The following is a 19,145-nucleotide window of genomic DNA, read 5'->3' as shown; positions in this document are numbered from 1 at the left end:
GAAGCTGTATGAAGAGTGCGTTAAGTCACTTGGTTTGTTCAGCCTGGAGAAGAGAAGACTGAGGGGAGGCCTCACCATGATCTACAGCTTCCTCACAAGGGGAGGAGGAAGGGTAGGAGCCAATATCTTCTCTTTGGTGATCAATGACAGAACCTGAGGCAGGACCTTTGGCAGGAAGACGTGCCAAAGGAGGTTTAGGTTGGACATTAGGAAAAGGTTCTTTCCCCAGAGGGTGGTGGAGCACTGGAACAGGCTCCCCAGGGAGGTGTCACAGCCCCAAGCCTGACAGTGTTCAAGAAGAGCCTGGACAACACCCTCAGACACATGGTGTGAACTGTGGGGTTGTCCTGTGCAGGGACAGGATTTGGACTTGATGATCCTTGTGGGTCCATTCCAACTCAGGACACTCTATGATTCAAAACTGGAATCAGTGCCTTTCCTGAGGAAATTTTCTCACAAGCCACCCAGCAGGCTCCAGGGACTAGTATAATCTAAGAGGTGGCTCTCTCAGAATTGTCTCCTGAAGCACAGGGAGTGCTTCAACAGTGCGCTGAAATAAGCATTTTCAGCTTTTCCTGTTCAACAGCCTTCCTGGAGCAAGAATTGCCTTCACACACCTGTCATGTTAAGGGGAGAACAGTGGTGTTATCAGAGGAGTTCTGATCACACCAAAATATGGGTTATAAATTTAGGTCAGTCTACAGAGAACAACAATTAGTCTACTTGGTTTGATTGCTGATTTGGATTCAAATACCTGCTCTGATAAAAGTTTGAGTATTTTACATCAAGTATTCATTGAATAAGAAACTGGAATACAAGTCATCTTCTGAGGTGAGAACCTCTGCTCACAGATTAGAGAATCACATTTCATTCTCCCTTAGACTCACTAAATACAGAGAATCATAGAAAAATATGGTATAGCCAACAGTTTACTGTCTAGGCTACAGCCTACCAAGAAGAGCATCTGTCTTCAATTGTATTTAACACGGCCTGAAGGAACTAGTTTGTCTCTCATTCCTGTGTGTTAGCATCATTCTCTTGTTTACACTCTGTCCTAATTACGGCTTAATTAAATACAAAAAATACAATATATCCAGATCTAACAAGAGAAACAGTCTTCAGAGAATAGCCTGTAGGCTAGTGCCTTGGTTCACATCCATACCAGAATGAGGCACCGTTACTGATTCTAAAATGGTCTTCTCTGCCCTGCATGAGAACCCAAATATTGTCAGGTTTTGGCTATTCTAAATGCTGCTTGTTCACCTTTGCTCCAGTGAAGAGACTAAAAGTTGTTTCCCACACCGCTTTAGAGAGGGCTATCTGCTGGCCAGTGACCTCGAGAAATCAGTGAGAAGGGACCATCCAACAGATTTTCTGAAGGCACTGGCACTTGAAGGAGATGACCAGGGAGAAATGGATGGCAGGAGAAGCACCACTGTAGTCAGCAGCATGATCAGATGTCCTTCATGTGCTGATTAGTGTGCTGGGTCTGCTGTAGATCTGAACTAGCCACTGTGCAGGGGTGTGTATCTGTCTAATGTGTTACTACAGCATGCTTTTTAACTCACAGTGTCAAAGTCTTCTTTGAAGCCCTTTTAGCTTCTCAGGATAGATTCACAAGAGAAGTCTCATATGAGACTAAAAATGTAAAAAGGCACCTTCTGGGATTCATTTCTATTTCTCTGTTGGGTGATCAATTCACATTACTTTTTGTCATGGAGGCACCCCAAAATTACTCCAAGCAATTGTAAGCTTAAACCAACTTTAATTTGGAACCAAAATCAAATGACAGATAAAATAACAGAAACCAATGGGAATGATGAAGGTAATCTAAAACCAATCAGCACTCCAAAAACATTTAACAAACTGCAGGTTCTATATACCAGTTGGGGGTATTATTCATACGACCACACAATAATAATGATCCACAGCATGTACTCACTCCCTCAAAAGAGAAGCCTCTTTCACTCAAGGGTACCCAGAAGAAATAGTCACTTGCATGGGGGGAGCAAGGGTTCATTCAAGAATACATCCAGAAAAAATAATCACTGACTAAGGAGAAGGTGAGGGAAGTTTCCTTAGATGACATCCCTGATCTAAGGGGATCTGTTCACAGTCCCACTGCTCTGAGAGGACCACTCCAAGGGGGTCTTCAGCAAGGGCCTCTTTTTATAGTCTAGTTGGATCTGGCTGTTGTCATTACGAGCATGATCCAGAAGCTACTCTGGGCCTGGGCATCTCACTGTCTGAGGACCCTCTCTATTGACTGAGGATCTCACCTCTCGTGTTCCTCCAGCCAGTGGGAGATACATGTGACTTCATCCTCAGATACATGTGACTTCCATGCCTCAGAAAGGAAGAGACATGATGTTCTGCATCTACCAAGTTGCATACATGAGGACAACCATAGTGGTGCACAAAAGGTGTGAAAGAGCCAACAACTGTTGTATTGAAAGCTCTGGACCTCATAAGGGTGGGTACAACTGCCACACTTTTTAATAAGAGGGAGGTTGGGCATCTGTCCACATTGCCAGCCCCTTTTAAAAGCAGTCCTGATACCCCAGTGAAGAGACATGGACTCCCTTCAGGTCCTCACCACAGCTGTTTGGTCCCCACTGTTCTGGATTTATCAATTCCCATGGCCCCACTGCCCCTGAGGAACTTCAGCAGGAATGTTGCGGCTGAGCTGGGAGACAGTGCAATGCAATGGCTCAAAGTAGCAGCAGGAGCACTGGATGCTCTTTCCAAATATCAGGTCAGTTGTGCCAAGTATGGGAATTTTTAAACTTCAATATATCAAAGTTGCAAAGGCTCTTGCATACATGGAAAACTGTTGTTGCTCAACCACAAGAATACTCCCCCAGCAAATATAAGAGGAAAAGTTAGGGGAAGGCATTTTAATTGCTTCATTGCAAAGCTAGTAAATCTTTCACTAAAGTAGTAATGGAAAACCCTTGGTAAAAATGACATTTAATGTTACAAATGTGAAGACAAAAATGTGTTTCACGTACATCAGCAACCAGAACTGAAAGTTTGGGGTAAAAGAATAAGAACAGGGTTAGCGCATAGTGATACTGTTCTGTCAAATACTAGAAAGACCACTAGTTATGGGAAAAAAACACCCACAATTAATTATCTTTCAGTGAAGTGATTATAAATAAAAAAACAAACCCAAGTTTTAATTTCAGAAATGAAAAAGTAGGAAACTTTGATGTGGTGGTGAATCAAATCTCCCAAACCTGGTAATTCCATTTTGATAACACACTTCCTCATGCTTTTTTTTTTTACGTTTTAGCTGGATCTATTTCAGAATCCCAAGGCTTGGGTTTCATTGTGACTAGATTAATGTCACTAAAAGAAGTGTGTGTTGCAACACGTCACATCTTTTGTGTAAAGCAAATGGGCATTTAAATCGTGGTATCTATCTTTGTATCTAGTCAAAGGAGATAACACTGCTATTTGTTAGGCACATGCCATTTGTTATCTGCCCAGACTGTTTACACAGTCGCTTGTGAATGGATAAGAAAACTTAGCATGGGTGTACTGATGTCAGTAGGTAAAATGGATGTCCTTATGCAAAGTCTTTATTTTAACAGACTTCCCAAGTCAAAGATTATATCTGCCCTTTTCATTATAACCTTTAACGGATAATCTTCTGTGGATTTGTCTATTCACTTTTACAAATTGATTTTATTTTTCACACATATGGCTTTCTGGGCAATAAATTCTATAGTTGAATGACAATTTGTGTGGAAGTCCTTTGTTTGCTTCTTATCTGCAGCTTGGTAATTTCTTTTGATATTTCCTGTAGTTCCTGTAAGAAATTATGAATTATTCCCTGCAACTAATCAGAATATGGTCTTGACAATGCTGCCTTCCCTGCTGCACAACCCCAAGTCAGCCTATCACCTAAATAAGACACTGAACATGTGGATGAAGCATAGGGCCATGCCTGAAAAGGGTTTAAAAGAATACATATTGGAAGCTATCAGATCAATGCTGTGGAGATAAGAAATGACAGGATTCTGATAAACTTTTGTCCACTTGTTTGTGGTGTGTGCAAGATCTAGATTTTCTTCTCATCCAGCAGAATCTAGAATCTCCACCAGAAAACCTATATTAGATTCGCAGAAAGATACAGATTGGAAGAGACTTCTGTTGGTCTCCCATCCAGCCTTCTGCTCCAAGCAAGTGCAACATCGAAGCTAAAACAGATTGCTCAAGGCCATGTCAAGACAAGTCTTCGACTACCTTTAATGATGGAAATTTCGTCATGACTCCTGCTGTTCCACTGCTTAACCAACTTCACCATGAAATTTCTTTTCTGGTATCTGAACTGTGATGTCACATTAGTAACTTGTGTGATAAGAGATTTTTAATTTTAGATTTTTTTCAGAAGTGTCTCTTAACTGTCCCAACAGAGTGGCAAGAAAAACAGATGTTGTCCTCTTTTTTTGACTGAACCACTGAAGAGACACACTCTACCAGTGGACTATACGCCTATTTTGCCAGAGTTGAGTTATAGTGGTCAGAGATCTTAAGTCCCGTTCAATCTTTCACTTTTCTGCACCTTTGTCCTTCGTTGTTATACTCTGGCCCACAACCTCTTACTGCTTATTCCAAGCTCTCCTCTCATCTCTTCCTAGCTCTTTTTAACTTTATTCCCATTCTCCCACATCCTTTCTTTTTAAGTTTGTGCTTGTAACATCAGGCTGTTACAGTCAGTCCCTCTGCATTCAACACAGGTGATTTCTCTCCTCTTGTATACAGTTCCTGGTCACTAGCAGAGGAGTACTGAGATCACAGGAGAGCTATTCTCCCCTTTCACATGCAAGATGCTAAAGCCATGGGGCAGGAACCACAGCTAAATTTCTGTTCAGTTTCTTAACTTCAAGATCACTTCAGATGGAGTGTTCGAATAATTTTCTGTCTTGGAACTTCAAGAAGAAAGGATTTTTTCTCAGGAAAAAAAGTGTATAAGAATGTCATATTTGCATGGTTTGATTAAAACTTCTCCAACAAACTGTTAAGTCACTTTCTAATATTCACATATAAGAAAATACATATATTTCCTTCTCCTAATCTGATTCTTAGGGTTGGGGGTTTTTTTGTTTGGTTGGTTGGTTGGTTTGTTTTGTGGTGTTGTTGGTTTGGTTTGGTTGGTTTGTTTGTTTTTTGTTTTGTTTTGTTTCATTTTTCTTAAATTTCCATTTTGGAAAGCCATATATTTAAAAATGTCACAAACATTTTCCAAAACAACAAGGGGGGCATGAGATGTGTGAACTCTACACCAGAAGCTTTATTCCTACCAAGGCCTTCACTCCAGAGAATAGATATGTTCTACTAAAACATTAGTTAAGGCGTCACAATAAGACAAATACTGTATCTCAATAACAGTCTCTAACTGGATTCTAAGTATCTGTTATCTATCAGTTTGATATCTGAGAAGGAATTATTAATACAGTAAAATTATTATGTAGATGATCCTATATGTTGAAAAGGAACCGATCCCTGTTAGATGATGCAGGTGAATGGACTCCTTCCTGCTCACATGACTGTTAGAGCCATCCCAATCTTAACAACAACACAAGATTTCAGAGAACAAATAGTTCAATGCACTCACAAAGAACCTAAAGGAAAACTGCTCTGCTTAAAGGTGCCCTTGAGACCCTGTTTCTAGTGCATCCCTGGAGCAGCTTGCTTCACCCACCACCCTACAAGCCATTGTGATAAGAACAGTTTGTATTGACTGTTTCAACTTTCCATTCTCCTTGCCCTACTTTCTTATATAGCTGTTGAAACAATTATTTTTCTCACCAGCAAACAATAGTAATGAGACTTAAGTCTTCATTTGTGGCAATTCTGTATTTTCCTATAAATTTGAAAATCAGCAGCTGTATTAATAGTTTTAGTCAATTGTCGCTTCATATAGTGACGAATTTCTGAATAAGGTCTTCAAACACCTACATCAAAACTTTTATGTTGATGACTGGATTTGAATGAGAATTTTTGGTAAATTCGTACTGGCAGGCTTTCTTTTTTTGTTATGTCTGTATCCTTTGCTGGTCTGAAAACCTCAGCACAATTTTAATGCCATTTTTCAACCTGAAGTGCTGCCCAGAGGACAACAAAGATAAGGGCTTTTTTTTCTGTTGGCACTAAAATTTGATACAGTAATGATACTAATTGAAGTAGAGATGCCATAATATAAAATTTTTGGGTAATTTACAGAGGCAGATATTCCAAACAGAAAATACTATTGAAGTGCATGTATCACTAAATCATGGTGATTTGCTCCCAGTTTGGCTTCAGAGACTCATTCTCACTCATAATCCAGAAGATACTAGGTCACTCCTGAGCTATTACCTGTAGTGAACCAACTGGCTGACTTTGTATATATCCACAGGTATACAATCTGTAAAGTAGCTTTCTTATTGCCCAACTTTCCTGTCTCTTTCTGGAAAACAGCAATGCAGGGCCATAGGGGCCACCCGGGACAGGAGGAGAATAAGAACTGCTCTCCATATATACATACTCTTTACATATGGCTCCCCTGCAAGGGGTATCTCCCAGCCACAGCTGGAAAAGGAGGCACAGAGTTCTGGTTCTGCCAAAAAAAGAGGAAAACCTGTCAGCAATACAGCTTCACATGGAAAAGATGGAAGCTGCTTATGCAAAAGCCAAACACCCACCCAGCCTCTCAGTCACTCTGCTGCCTCATGAGGCAGAAAGAAAATAAAAGGAAGGAGAGAAGACTCATGGATCGAGATAATACAGGTTCATAACTGAGGCAAAAGCTGCATAAACAAGCAAAGCACAAAGAGGAATTAATTACTGACTTCCCATCAGCAGGCAGATGTCTGGTCACTTCCTGGAACGCAGAGGCTCAGTAAAAGTAACAGTTGCTTGGGAAGACAAATTACCATAAGCACAAACACCACCCCTTCCTCCTCTTTTCTCTGACCTTTTATTGCTGAGTATGGCATCATATGGTACAGGATATCCCTTTAGTCAGTTTGAATCAGTTGTCCCAGCTATGTCCCTTCTGAACGTCTTGACCAGGCTACTCACTTTGGGTGGGGTGATGGAGGAGAAAACCTTGACATTGTGCAAACACCAGTCAGCAGTGGCCAAAACATTGGTATGTTACCAACACTGTTTTAACCACAAATTGCACAGCAGCATATGGGCTGCTATGATGAAGCTTAACTCCATTCCAGCTAACACTAGTCCAGCTACCATCAGCCTTGGAGCTGTGTAGAAATAAGACATGTGCCTACAGTATGAGGAAAACATATAGCCAAGTCATTAGCATGGACAGCTCTGCGGTACTTCACTTTGCTCAGTGAAAAACAAGTCTTCAGAGACTTTACCAAATAAATGCTCAACATTCCATAACAAATATTTGAAGGCTGAAATTTTTCAAAATCCTGTATCTTAATCACCCGTTAGTTGATTTCTATAGCAGGAAAAACTACATTAATTATTAAAAAGTCATTTTTCTGCTGAGATCTTTGCATAAAAAATCATTACTGTATTTGAAAGATCATCAGACCATTTTAATGTGAAAATGAACATTTTATCTCTTTCTCATCCTCAGAAACACCTGGAATGTTTTTGTTCAAACTTTCCAGAAAGTTCGTTCTGAGGTAGAGCTGTCAGATGAGGTCAAATTTTTAATATGGCAAAAATTATACATGGATGAAGACAGAATGTGAAATTTCAAGGGAATCCCATACAAATAGAGTTTGCTGACTTGAAACATGTATTTTCAATATTAATTGTATTTAATAGATTGGATTTAAAAAGCAGAAAAGACCAGCAGTGTGTCTCTTTTGGTCTCCTGAACAAGTCAGTAAGTATGATTTCACTAACTTCTGTGAAAAGTCTCCCTCTTTTATTAGAGAACATTCCAAAGACTTCTATTTCCACAGTACAATTACATGTTTAGAAAATTGCTCCAGTGATTAATAACTTAACTCACAACTAAAATTTGCAGTTTCAAGTTCAAATTTCTCTAGCCTCATCTTGGAAACATTAAATCTTACTTTAGGGTTTTTTCTGCTACTTAAAAAACCCTTTTCTATCTGGAATCTTTCTCCATAATAGTTACTTACAGGTTTTCATTTTTGTCTTTGATTAATTGAATAATCCTTTTTTTCCCTTAAATCCCTGATAATGTGCTTGTTTCTAACGGGAAAAACTTGCAGCGCATTTCCATTTTTTAGGTTTTTGAGTTTGCTATACAGACACCTATTATGGTATGTTTAATTTCATGCAAAATGTATTAGTTGACAAAGGTACTTGCTATACTCATAACTGATTTCTCAAGTGAATTCTAAGCCTTAGAGATTAAATAATTAATATGAGAAAAATGTACCACCTTTTCAATTCCTGCTTTGGACACTGGATGGCTTTTCATTAATTTCACCTCAGAAAGATTTGTCTGAAATTTTCTATATTGAAATTAATGATTGGGTTTGAGATGTTGCAAGGCACAAAGACTTTTGAGTTATTAATTTCTTACATGTTAATAGGCATAACTGATGAGTTTCAACTGTAATGAATGTTACATGAGCACATGAATGCAGCACTGACTTTACATTTCTTTTAGTAAAGTTCTTTTTATTTTTATAATTCCATCCGTGACTATCCCAGATTAGATTTCTATACTAAATTAATCAGTAGGTTGGAATATTTCCAGATGAGAGGAATAATATGCATACAAATAAAGCAACTTAAAATCCTAAAATCCTAATTATAATCAGAATTGAGCTTTGCAACAAGTGAATGAATTTCATTTGACTTTTATTTTCATTAAAATTAAAAAACCAAAACCAAAATAATTTATTATTACAAATAAAAATCATACTATCTTTTAATATTTCTGTCAATGAGGTTTTCATGGCCAGTTCACTGTGGAAGTAACCGAATTAGGCATAAATTATTTATTTTAAAAGGGATAGAAATTACAGAAAAAACAGATAGAACTACTAATGTAGGGGATGAAGTAGCTATGAGACAGGGATAAAACATCAGACAGCCATGATGGAAACTCGTCTGTCTGTGGTTAAGATGAATAGGAAGTTCTGCTGTTGTTAAGAGCTCTCTTAAGTCACCTTACGTTTCTGCTGTTCTTGAAGGAAGTAACGAAAATCGGTATGGCATTGGTTTTCTCAAACTTTCTACCCTCTTAATCTGTGATTTTAGTTTTCTTTCAGGGGTGATCTTATGCTCAAAGGTGTGATGTCTTATAACAGTTTTACATGTGCAACCCACTGTGGAGATGAGAACGATGCATATGGAAAAGCGGACAGAGATGCAGAGACAAAGTTCTTGTTAGCAGTGAGAGCAGAACCAGGCAGAGCTGATGGCTAAGCTGAGACAAGCTGAGACCCTTTTTATTAACCATTCTCAGTTTATAGGTTTAAAGATATGGGCCTGGACCAAGAGGTTAGACAGTATGTTTTTTCCATAATTGTTATTCCAAACACACTACACTCATGTCATGACTGCTTTCAGTCACATTCCCATGCATATCTTGTTTCAATCCACTCATTGACAGCCCAGGCCCAACAACATTCATACATCACACATCCTTGGAGGTGGTGTTCCGGCCCAAGATACCATTCTCACTGGCCTGGGCTATCACTCCTTACACTCATGAAAAGCATACTTCCGTACAACCCATTTACATTTTGACTAACTGCTGTGATTTAATCACATTAGTATTATTTCTTCTTTGACCATCCGGATTGTCATGTTAGTATTGATCTTTCTTTATCATCCAAGTGGCTGGAACTGCATGTCCTGCTGTTCCCACAAACCACAACTTCCTCCAACAAAGAAATGTTCTTTTTACCTGGGTCATGTTCCAGTTTTATTGTTTGTCTTCTTTCTTTAGTACCATGGCTCTTGTACTCATACTTGTGGACAGTGGGTACTCTGAGATTCTTCATATGAGGACACTTCCCTAGAATGTCAAAGATGTGGTTCAATCCTCTTGAAACTAAGAATGCAGAGAAACCACCTTCCTGAATGATGACTAAGTATTATGTAAAGAGCGACCTCTTGCACCGTCAAAGCTACTTGTGAACTGAAAACATTCTGAGTATCTTGGACCTAGCTCTTGAGTATGCTTCGTTTTCTGTGTCCCACGGAGATCTGAGCAGAACTGACCTTGGTTTTGAATCATACCAGGTGCATGTGTTTCCCTCCTTTTCCAGACTGAGGTATGCTCAGGAATCCAAGCTTACATGGCCTGGGAACACTACAGTTCAAAATTAAGATTATTTGAATAATTGTTCATGTCTGTTTGCTGATTTCGGTTTGGACCCATAATCTCCTGGTCATCCACATTGCTCTGATTTGGAACAAGCCCTCTAATTCTTTTCATGAGGAAACATGGGTGTGGAAGAGAAGATGCCCTCTGCCAAGGTCCTTGTTCTACAGTTTGATCCCAAATCATTGGCAAATTTTCCTGTTTCTTCCTAATACAATTTTCTAAGATATCCGAGGATGTCTTCCGTGGGCACAGTCTTTGCCATGCACCTGGCATTATGCTGTAAATCATCAAGTCTGGCAGGCTGCAAATGGTGCTTCTGTTGTATGTACTATTACGCTTATTAATTCTGATGTCTTAGGATCAGAGGAAAGTAACTTGTAGTCCAGAGGGAATAGGAGTCAGAGTCTGCATTTGCAAAGAACTTGTTCTGAGCCAGAACTCTGCTGCATTATGGGGCTGTGCTGGTAGCCCCGTGAAAATCCTGCTGGGCAGTTCAGGACTGCTATTAGTAGTTCCCAGTTCCCAGCAGGGCACCAAGCAACGCTTTTTTGAATATAAGAAATTAAAATGACCTATTTGAAGGTGTGGAAACACTGAACAGGCAAAAACATTAACTAACCCTAAGGTTTTCATGCCTTCCCTTTCAACAAGCTGCATCTGTCCTTTTCTAAAATAGTTGAAAATAAAAGTAAATATTTGTGAGATGCTCACTGTAAAGGTGCAAATGATTCTGTGGTCCTGACACAGAATTCTAGGTGATAAAAAAAGATGGATATGAGAAATTCTATACCATCTGATGCAGGCACCAGGCTGTCTACCCAGGGAATATGGTATAAACGTAGACTGAAAGTTTCAATTTAGCTGCAGACAGTGAAGAAACAGTGTACTCTGCAGGTACACTACCAGTGTACGTAGCTCCAATTACCTTTCAATATCAAAACGTTAGACATTGTTTAAAATGTAGTCTTTGTTTCATGAGAAAGCTGAGACATTTATAATTACTTATTCTAATCTACAGTATGTATTCTATCTACCCATTCATCCAATTTTTGTAATGTGTCCGTGAGACACATTTCCTTGTAGTGATTCAATGTTTCATAATTTTTCATCTGATTACATTATTTCACCATGTTTCCCTTTTTTACAAGTATTCAGAAAGACTGTCAGTTCCCTAGAAGTATTGTTATCTCTATCAACTGGAAACCATACTTAAGATTTTTTCAATTTAATTTTTTAAATTGTTTTAAATGTGTCCTTTTTATAGTTCCAAGTTTCCTTGATTCTTGATCAGTTAACAGACATAACAGAAAATGTATCTGAAACATTATATTGTTGATACTTTACATTTATCAAAATGCTTTAATTTGAATAATTTCTGAAGGAATTACGTTTATCACTTGACGCTGTAGGCACAAATATTTCAAATGTGAAATAACCCCAGGGTCAACTCAGGAGGTGAACAAATAATAGCCATAGGGTTACATACAAAGGTCTCAGAGGATGGTCCCATTGTTATACACATTTTCATAACTCCGATGCATCTTTTTAGTAGCTGAATTTCCATAATGATTTAAGATAGCTGCTTGTAACTGTCATTCTTCATTGTTAATTTAACCTACCAGGTTCCAATTGTCTAGAATAGCAAAGAATCTGAAATATATGCTAAACTATTTCTACTGTTTCTATATGAATAATTCCCTCAGGTTTCAGTGCAATTAGAAACAGCCTGCAAAGACGTCCTTCCACAATGGACAAAAACATTTTTGAAAGGCCAGGAGAATATTTTTGTTTAAAGATTTAAAAATAATTATTCACTTTAGACTGAATTCACCTAACACTTCACCAAGGGCATGTCACCTACCAGAAAGCGATCAAGTTCACTTGCTCCTCATTTACTTGCCCATCATTCAAGCGCCCATAACAGACTGTAAATCCATTTTTAGCTTATTACACTTGTGGTGCTCAACACAGCAGCTTGAATCACTTCAGCTGCCTAAGGTTATGAACTGATTGTGGAATAAGATAAGTCTGGATATATGCACGGCCAGTTACTGCCTCCCAGCTGATGTCTAGTGTCTTTGCTGAACTGCAGGAACCCTTTTTTATATGCTTCTGCTCTGTGTTGCATTGCCTCACATACAATGGTGTTTGTCACTTTGCTATCTATGTAAGAGGCTTTCACAGATATGTTTTCTTTCTTTAGCTGGCTACAGAGCTCTCTCCTTACAGCTTGGTGATATTCTTACCATCTCCAGGTGATACAGATGTGCATTTACTACAATTCACTATTTTTTTGTCTTTCACTTCCCCGTGGGAGCCCCAGGAGTTCCTGTAAGCCCATGCTGAGACTCCAAAGCATGCGTGCTTCCCTGTGAGCCGTGACATCTCAGAAAGATCAGCTTTGAAGCAAGCCTTTCACCTTGTTCCGAAATTCTCTTCAAGCTCAAAACAAGGGATTTTGCAAAAAGAAATATTATCCATTTTCCTTCTGCCAAAGCAAAGGCTCTTCCATAGGCCTACCCAGGTCTATGATACTCTACTCTTTGCAATTCTTTCACTTTGAAAATGCACGTCTCTGCTGTGTAGTCATGGAAGTCAGGGATTTTGCTAATTTGAGATGCAGCTGTTGAAAGGTGTTATGCTAGAGACATCTGTGCTATGAGCTTGGTACTCATAATTACTTTGCAATTAACACTTGATATTTTAAACTGGTATACTACTTATTATCTCATGTGAGAAAAGGCATAGTCACATCTCTGACATAACATCTCAGACTGCTTCTGAATAAAGGCTTTTGAATGAAATGGGCACTGCCACAGATTTTCATGGTTACAACCTAGTTAGCAAAGAAGTGGTAGTTTATCAGTTAAATGGGACTGGCTTTTAGAAGTTACAAATCAGATGTATTCCTCCTGGAACAAGCAGGGTACATTGTATAAAGTTAAGCAGGATGCATGCTTTCTCTTAGAAATCTGAGAAAGCAGATTTTACAGGAAGAGGATCTTAAAGAGAAGGCTAAAAATCCGGTTTGCTCTTCACTGATATGAAATGGCCAGAAAGTTTTAGGACTTTCCTCTAAGAAAAAGCTACTAAGCAAAGATAATTATTTCAGTATCTAAGTAGTGATAATCCGCAGAAATGACTGCACAAATCAATAGAAGGAGAACTTTTAAGGGAGATGGTTCAATACTTATGGAAAACATGAAAAACTAATGAAATAATTCATTCATTTTCTCCCTTATTATCATTTAGATGAGCTCAAAGCAAGCAGTCAGTACAATAAAATGTGATTACTTTTTAAACTATTCATAAAGCTCTGAATAAAAGGCAGTGTCTAAGTATCATATCACAAAGTATTTAGAATGCAAATTTTGCTGTGAACTTATTAAATATTATGTCTGGATAACAGATGTTTTAATGATGATAAAAGATGAGAAAAGTGTTAAAGATTAATTTCTGCTTTTGGGGAATGAGAAGTCTTATATTTCCCTTGTGCAACAGTAGCATTGTCAGAACCCAAGCTTTCATCCAACGTACCATAGAATCATAGAACAGTTTGTGTTGGAAGGGACCGTAAAGTTCATCTAGTTCCAAACCCCTGCCGCAGGCAGAGACATCACCCACTACTTCAGGTTGCCCAAAGCCCCATCCAGCCTGGCCTTGAATACTGCCAGGGATGGGACATCCACAGCTTCTCTGGGCAACCTGCTCCAGTGTCTCACCACCCTCATGGTGAGGAATTTCTCCTTATATCTAACCTTAATCTACCCTCTTTCAGTTTAAAGCCATTACCACTTGTCCTATTACTACATGCCCTTGCAAAAAGTCCCTGTCCAACTTTCTTGTAGACCCCGCTTAGGTACTGGAAGACTCCTGTGAGGTCTCCCCAGAGTCTTCTATTCCCCAGGTTGAAAAACCCATTATATATGTCATGGTAAGTGGCACAGTGTTTGAAACTCCTTTCTCTTGATTGCACACAGTTCTGAGATTATTTTAGCTTTCATTTTTGAAACCAATGCATTTCCAGGTCTTATAACCACACTAAAAAAAAAAAAAAAGGTTGAAAATGTTCTATAAGAAGCTCATAATCAAACATAAAATCCTAGAGTAAGTGATTTTTTTTATTTTTAATCACCTGATTTGGGTCTAAAACAGAGTGTTGGACAATACAGAAAAGTTATAGCCTATGTAACATCATGACAGTTCTCCCCTATGATGATGTACTTCATAACAGTTGATGTTAAGATAACATCATAATTGTGAGGCCACTCTCAGTTATTTTTGAAAGACCGTGATGATCAGAGAAGGTTCTTGAGGACTGACAGTGAATGTCACTCCTGTCTTCCAGAAGGGCAAGAAAGAAGGGTGAGGGAACTACAGATCTGTCAGTCTCACCTTGATCCCCAGGAAACTAATTCTGGAAACTGTTTTTAGACACATGAAATACAAGAAGGTGATTGGGAGCAGTCGGCATGGAAGGTGAATTCATTCTTAATCAACCTTCTACAATGAGATTACTAGCTTGGTGGGTGTGTGGAGAGCAGGGGACATTGTTTACCTTGACTTTAGGAAGGTTTTCAGCACTGTCTCTCATAACATCCTCTTAAACAAGCTGATGTCTAGATAAGTATACAGCAAAGTGGACTGAAAACTGGCTGAAGTGCCAAGGTTAGAAGGGTTGTGATCAGGGCCACAAAATCCACCTGGAGGCCAGTCACTAGTGGTGTGCCCCCATCATTGATAATGGGTCTAATCTTGTTCAGCATCTTCATTAGTGACCTGATAATGGGACAGAGTAGATGCTCAGCAAGCTCACAGATGATACAAACCTGGGAGGAGTAGCTGATACACCAGGTGGTTGTGCCGCCATTCAAAGGGACCTTGAGGGACTGGAGGGAGCTGCAAAGAGGAACCTGATGCAGTTCAGCAAAGGGAGATGAAAGCCCTGAATATAGGGAGGAATAACCCCATGCACCAATATATGCTGGAAGACAATTGGCTGGAAAGCAGCTTTAAAGAGAAGCCTTTCTTAACCCCAGTAATTCTATAAATCACAGATCTTACTTGGAATAGCAACATGGTGTGATGCAAGCAGTTAAACACATTTTTTGGTGTGTGTGAAGGATAACTTATTCATAAAAGTACTTGTTGGGGCAAAAGAAGGTGATGCACAGTTGCATCTGATATTCACTAACAAGGAAGTGTTGCTGACTGAGATAAATGTTTTGTTCATAGCTGACACAGATTCTGATAAGGAGGTCACCAAGAAGATGAAGCCGGGCTTTTCATGATGCTGTATGATGGGAAGACCAGAGACAATGGACGTAAGTTAAAATGAAAAAGATTCAGATAAGGATAAATTTTTCACCTTGAGGACAGTCATGTAGGGGAACAGGTTGACCAGAGAGCTTGTGCAGTCTCCATTTTTGGACATTTTCAAGGCCAGACTGGACAAAGCCCCAAGTAACCTAACCTGACCTCATATAGCTGACCCTTCTTTGAGCTGGAGCTTCAGCTAGATCCTTCCTGAGTTACCTTCCAGACTGAATTTTCTTATGGTCTTACCATCTCATTTTTCTATTATTTTTTTTAACACAATATGTCCTTTCAGAAGGAAGAGTAAAACTACAGATTCTTTGAAAACTTTTTTTTAATTAACATTCATTACATAAATCATCCATACTAAGGCCACTCTATTTCACAGACACTTCATTAGTCATTTTTCCTCTTGTTATAAAGGTGAAACTATATGACTAATATTTCTGTAAGTCTGTTCCAAATCACGCTAATTGATTTAAATAGCTTTAAATGAATTAAAGAAAAAAGTTGCTATCAGCATGCTTGCAGCACACATAATCTTTTAGGTATACTGTTTTGTTACATTTTTAAGGTATCAGTCAAACATAGTCAAACATTATGCAAATAACCCTGTGTTTCTGGTTATTTAAAAACTCTCAGCTTTGAACCTGCTTTCCTGCTTCTCTTCATTTAGTATCTGTTGAAGAGATTACTTTGGCTCTCAGAAATTTGTTGTCGGCTGTACATGATACTTTTCAAACTTTAGATTGACATAACCAATATGGTTTTGAGCTGTTCAGTTAAACAAGGCACTGGCAGGTATATTAAAAAATATATATATATATATTCTGAATTGCTCCTGGTGGTGTTCATTATTTGAATGCAGATCAAATAACGTTTATTCTAGTGCTAACATTTCAGATTTCTTAAAAAGTTCGTAAAAGAACTGAAAGGATGTACTTGAAGAGCTGGATTCTGTGGGACTCTCCTGTCACATTGGCAAGGTACAGAAATAATACCAGGAAGTGTGGGAAACATTATTTGGCAAATTTCCTCTTTAAAATGGGATTAATTATATTCTAGCCTTAACTTCACAGCCAGTATTAAAAACATATGGGATTTTTTTGCCCTTTTTTTGGTGGGGGTAGTGGTTGGTTGGTTTAATTTTGTTTGTTTTTTTCTCATACATGCCATGGCATGTAAGTTTGAAATAAGGAAGTCTTAGTGAGTGTCAGCTACTGTGCTTTGTTCCAGTTGGGTTTAGAATCACTACTAGGCATCATTAAGAGAATTAAAAGAAGCTGTTAGACTGAGGGGTACCGATGAGAAGACATGAGGTGGGAAGGGTAAGGATGATTATAGTTTGGGAGACTTCCAAGGGAGTTCAGTAGGAAGCAGATGTCTCTTTCTTGAGAGAGTGCAGAAAAGGCACAGCACTTGCTCCCACTCTTGAAGCTTAGAAACTTCCTTAAAATGTCATCTTAGCCAGTGGAGACAGCCACACTGATATGTCAGAAATTGAGAAAAAAAGGCGTTCCCTGGGAAAACGTTGTAGTAAGCTGGGATGTTTGGCATGCCCTTGTGTAACGTACACTCTTAAATATCTGAAATAGAATCATAAGTTTCAGCTCTTTTCAGCTTAATAGCTAATTATTTGAGCTAGAAATCTAGAAATTAAGTACTGCTTTCTGGTGAACATATGCCTCCAAGATATGCCAGCAAAATATTTTACTGTCATGACCGGTTTTGTAGCTTGTGCAGAAAACAAACACAAAAGTGCAGCCTAAGGCACAGTCAGAAGGTTTTTTTAATTGCTGCCTTTGGCAGAATTTATTTCCAGAAAAGTTGTCACAGAATTGGAAATAAAAATGTCTTCTGGCACCACAAGAACATTTTCAGACATCACTATCAAATGTGACACTTCTGAACAAGTTGGAGGAAAAAAGAGGGAATATTGTGCCCACCGACTTCTGACAAAATGCTATAACCCTAGAAAAACTAATTTTAAGAGACTTTCTGTATCATCAGCAGTCACTGTACAGAAGCAAACCTTAATCTCTCAATATGTGTGCTAAAATACCAAGGTAGAGTCACATTGCTTCAGGTTCTGATAGTTTGTTATCTTTTTTTAATTTCTGCTGTTGAACATGTAGGGGTTGCCTGAGGTTTCTCAGTACTAATCTGCTTAGTTTTTTCTCTTTTGTATAGAGAATACTTGACTTCCTTTCACACTAAGACTAAGACCAGACATGGCCCATATCAGATAAGGTATCAGGTAAGGTAAGACCTAGAATGCACAGAAAAGCAACTCTGGGAATGTTATGCAAATACACTTTCTTCCAACATGCTGCTGCAATGCTTACCTGGACGTAACTTGTTGATGTGTGAGGTCCGTCTAGTGTTGGCTGAAGTAATTCTATCTGGTGTCTGCATTCCTGGTTTAGCACATAGCACATACTGCAGGTGGGTGAAGAAGGCTTAGTGAGCTCCAGACTTCAAGGCAGAAGGTAAGTGTTTATAGGAGGAGGTTGTGAACCTGGAGTTGTATTCTTGTATTCGACAGGTGAGACCTATGACAAAGAAAGTGAGAAAAGTGAGGACAATGAGCCTGGGATCCCATTTTAAGAAGGTTGGTTCTTGTGGCTCCAGAAAGTGGTGCTGGAGCTTCTACTTCTACTTCTGCTTCTTCTGCATCAGCTAATGCCTGACATGAAAGGTAGCCCCAGAGCACACTGCGATGGAGAGTCCTGGGCTACAGAAACATGACTCTTCTGATATAGGCTGATTTATTTCCCCTGCAGGTAGGTAGCCAGACCTGGATTAGTTCTCCTCCTTTCTAATTTGAATACCATCAAGACTCATTTTCATCACAGGTCATGGGGAGAGCTTTCCTGGAATTCTCAAAGGACACTTGCCTACAGGATCATCCATGCAGGATGAAAACACATATAGTAAAAAAACACTATTCTTGACAATAGGAGTCACTGTTAGTATCATTAACTCTGATTTCACAGGTGGGAGTTGTTCTGCTAGACATATTTTTGATTAGGAAAAAGTTTTAATGCAGGTGATTATTAAAATAGCCACTGTTTCTTTCCCTTTTTCAGTAAAATCTCTTGTTTCCCTATATCTGTAATCTTTCCGCAGATCTTGCAAATCTCTAAGTGAATCTCTCATCCAGATTCGTTATTGCACCAAGAGGTACCATATAGAAAGCTGGTAAAATTAATTCTTCTGCTTTGAATTCTGATAATATTTTCCTAAGGGCAGAAAACAAGCCATAACATACATTTATATGCACAGCATTGGAGGACTATTCAAAATTTTGAAAGAAATATATCATGAAAATGTGTGAGCTTGTCCAAACAAAGATATATTCAATTTCTCTAAAGAAAATATGGTGTATTTTTCAAGTTCTGACATTTATTTTCTGAAAAGCTTTATGATTGTTTGGATACAACATGCTAGAGGTTTGCTTTCCAGGACTGTTAATTGCAGGACTACTCTATAGAACAGTTAACCACAGTCTAATCTTAGAAGACACGTATGAAACGTACATTCT

This window comes from Nesoenas mayeri, assembly GCF_963082525.1.
Source record: "Nesoenas mayeri genome assembly, chromosome: 2".
In the NCBI taxonomy this organism is placed as follows: domain Eukaryota; kingdom Metazoa; phylum Chordata; class Aves; order Columbiformes; family Columbidae; genus Nesoenas; species Nesoenas mayeri.
This window is presented reverse-complemented; position numbering follows the sequence as displayed.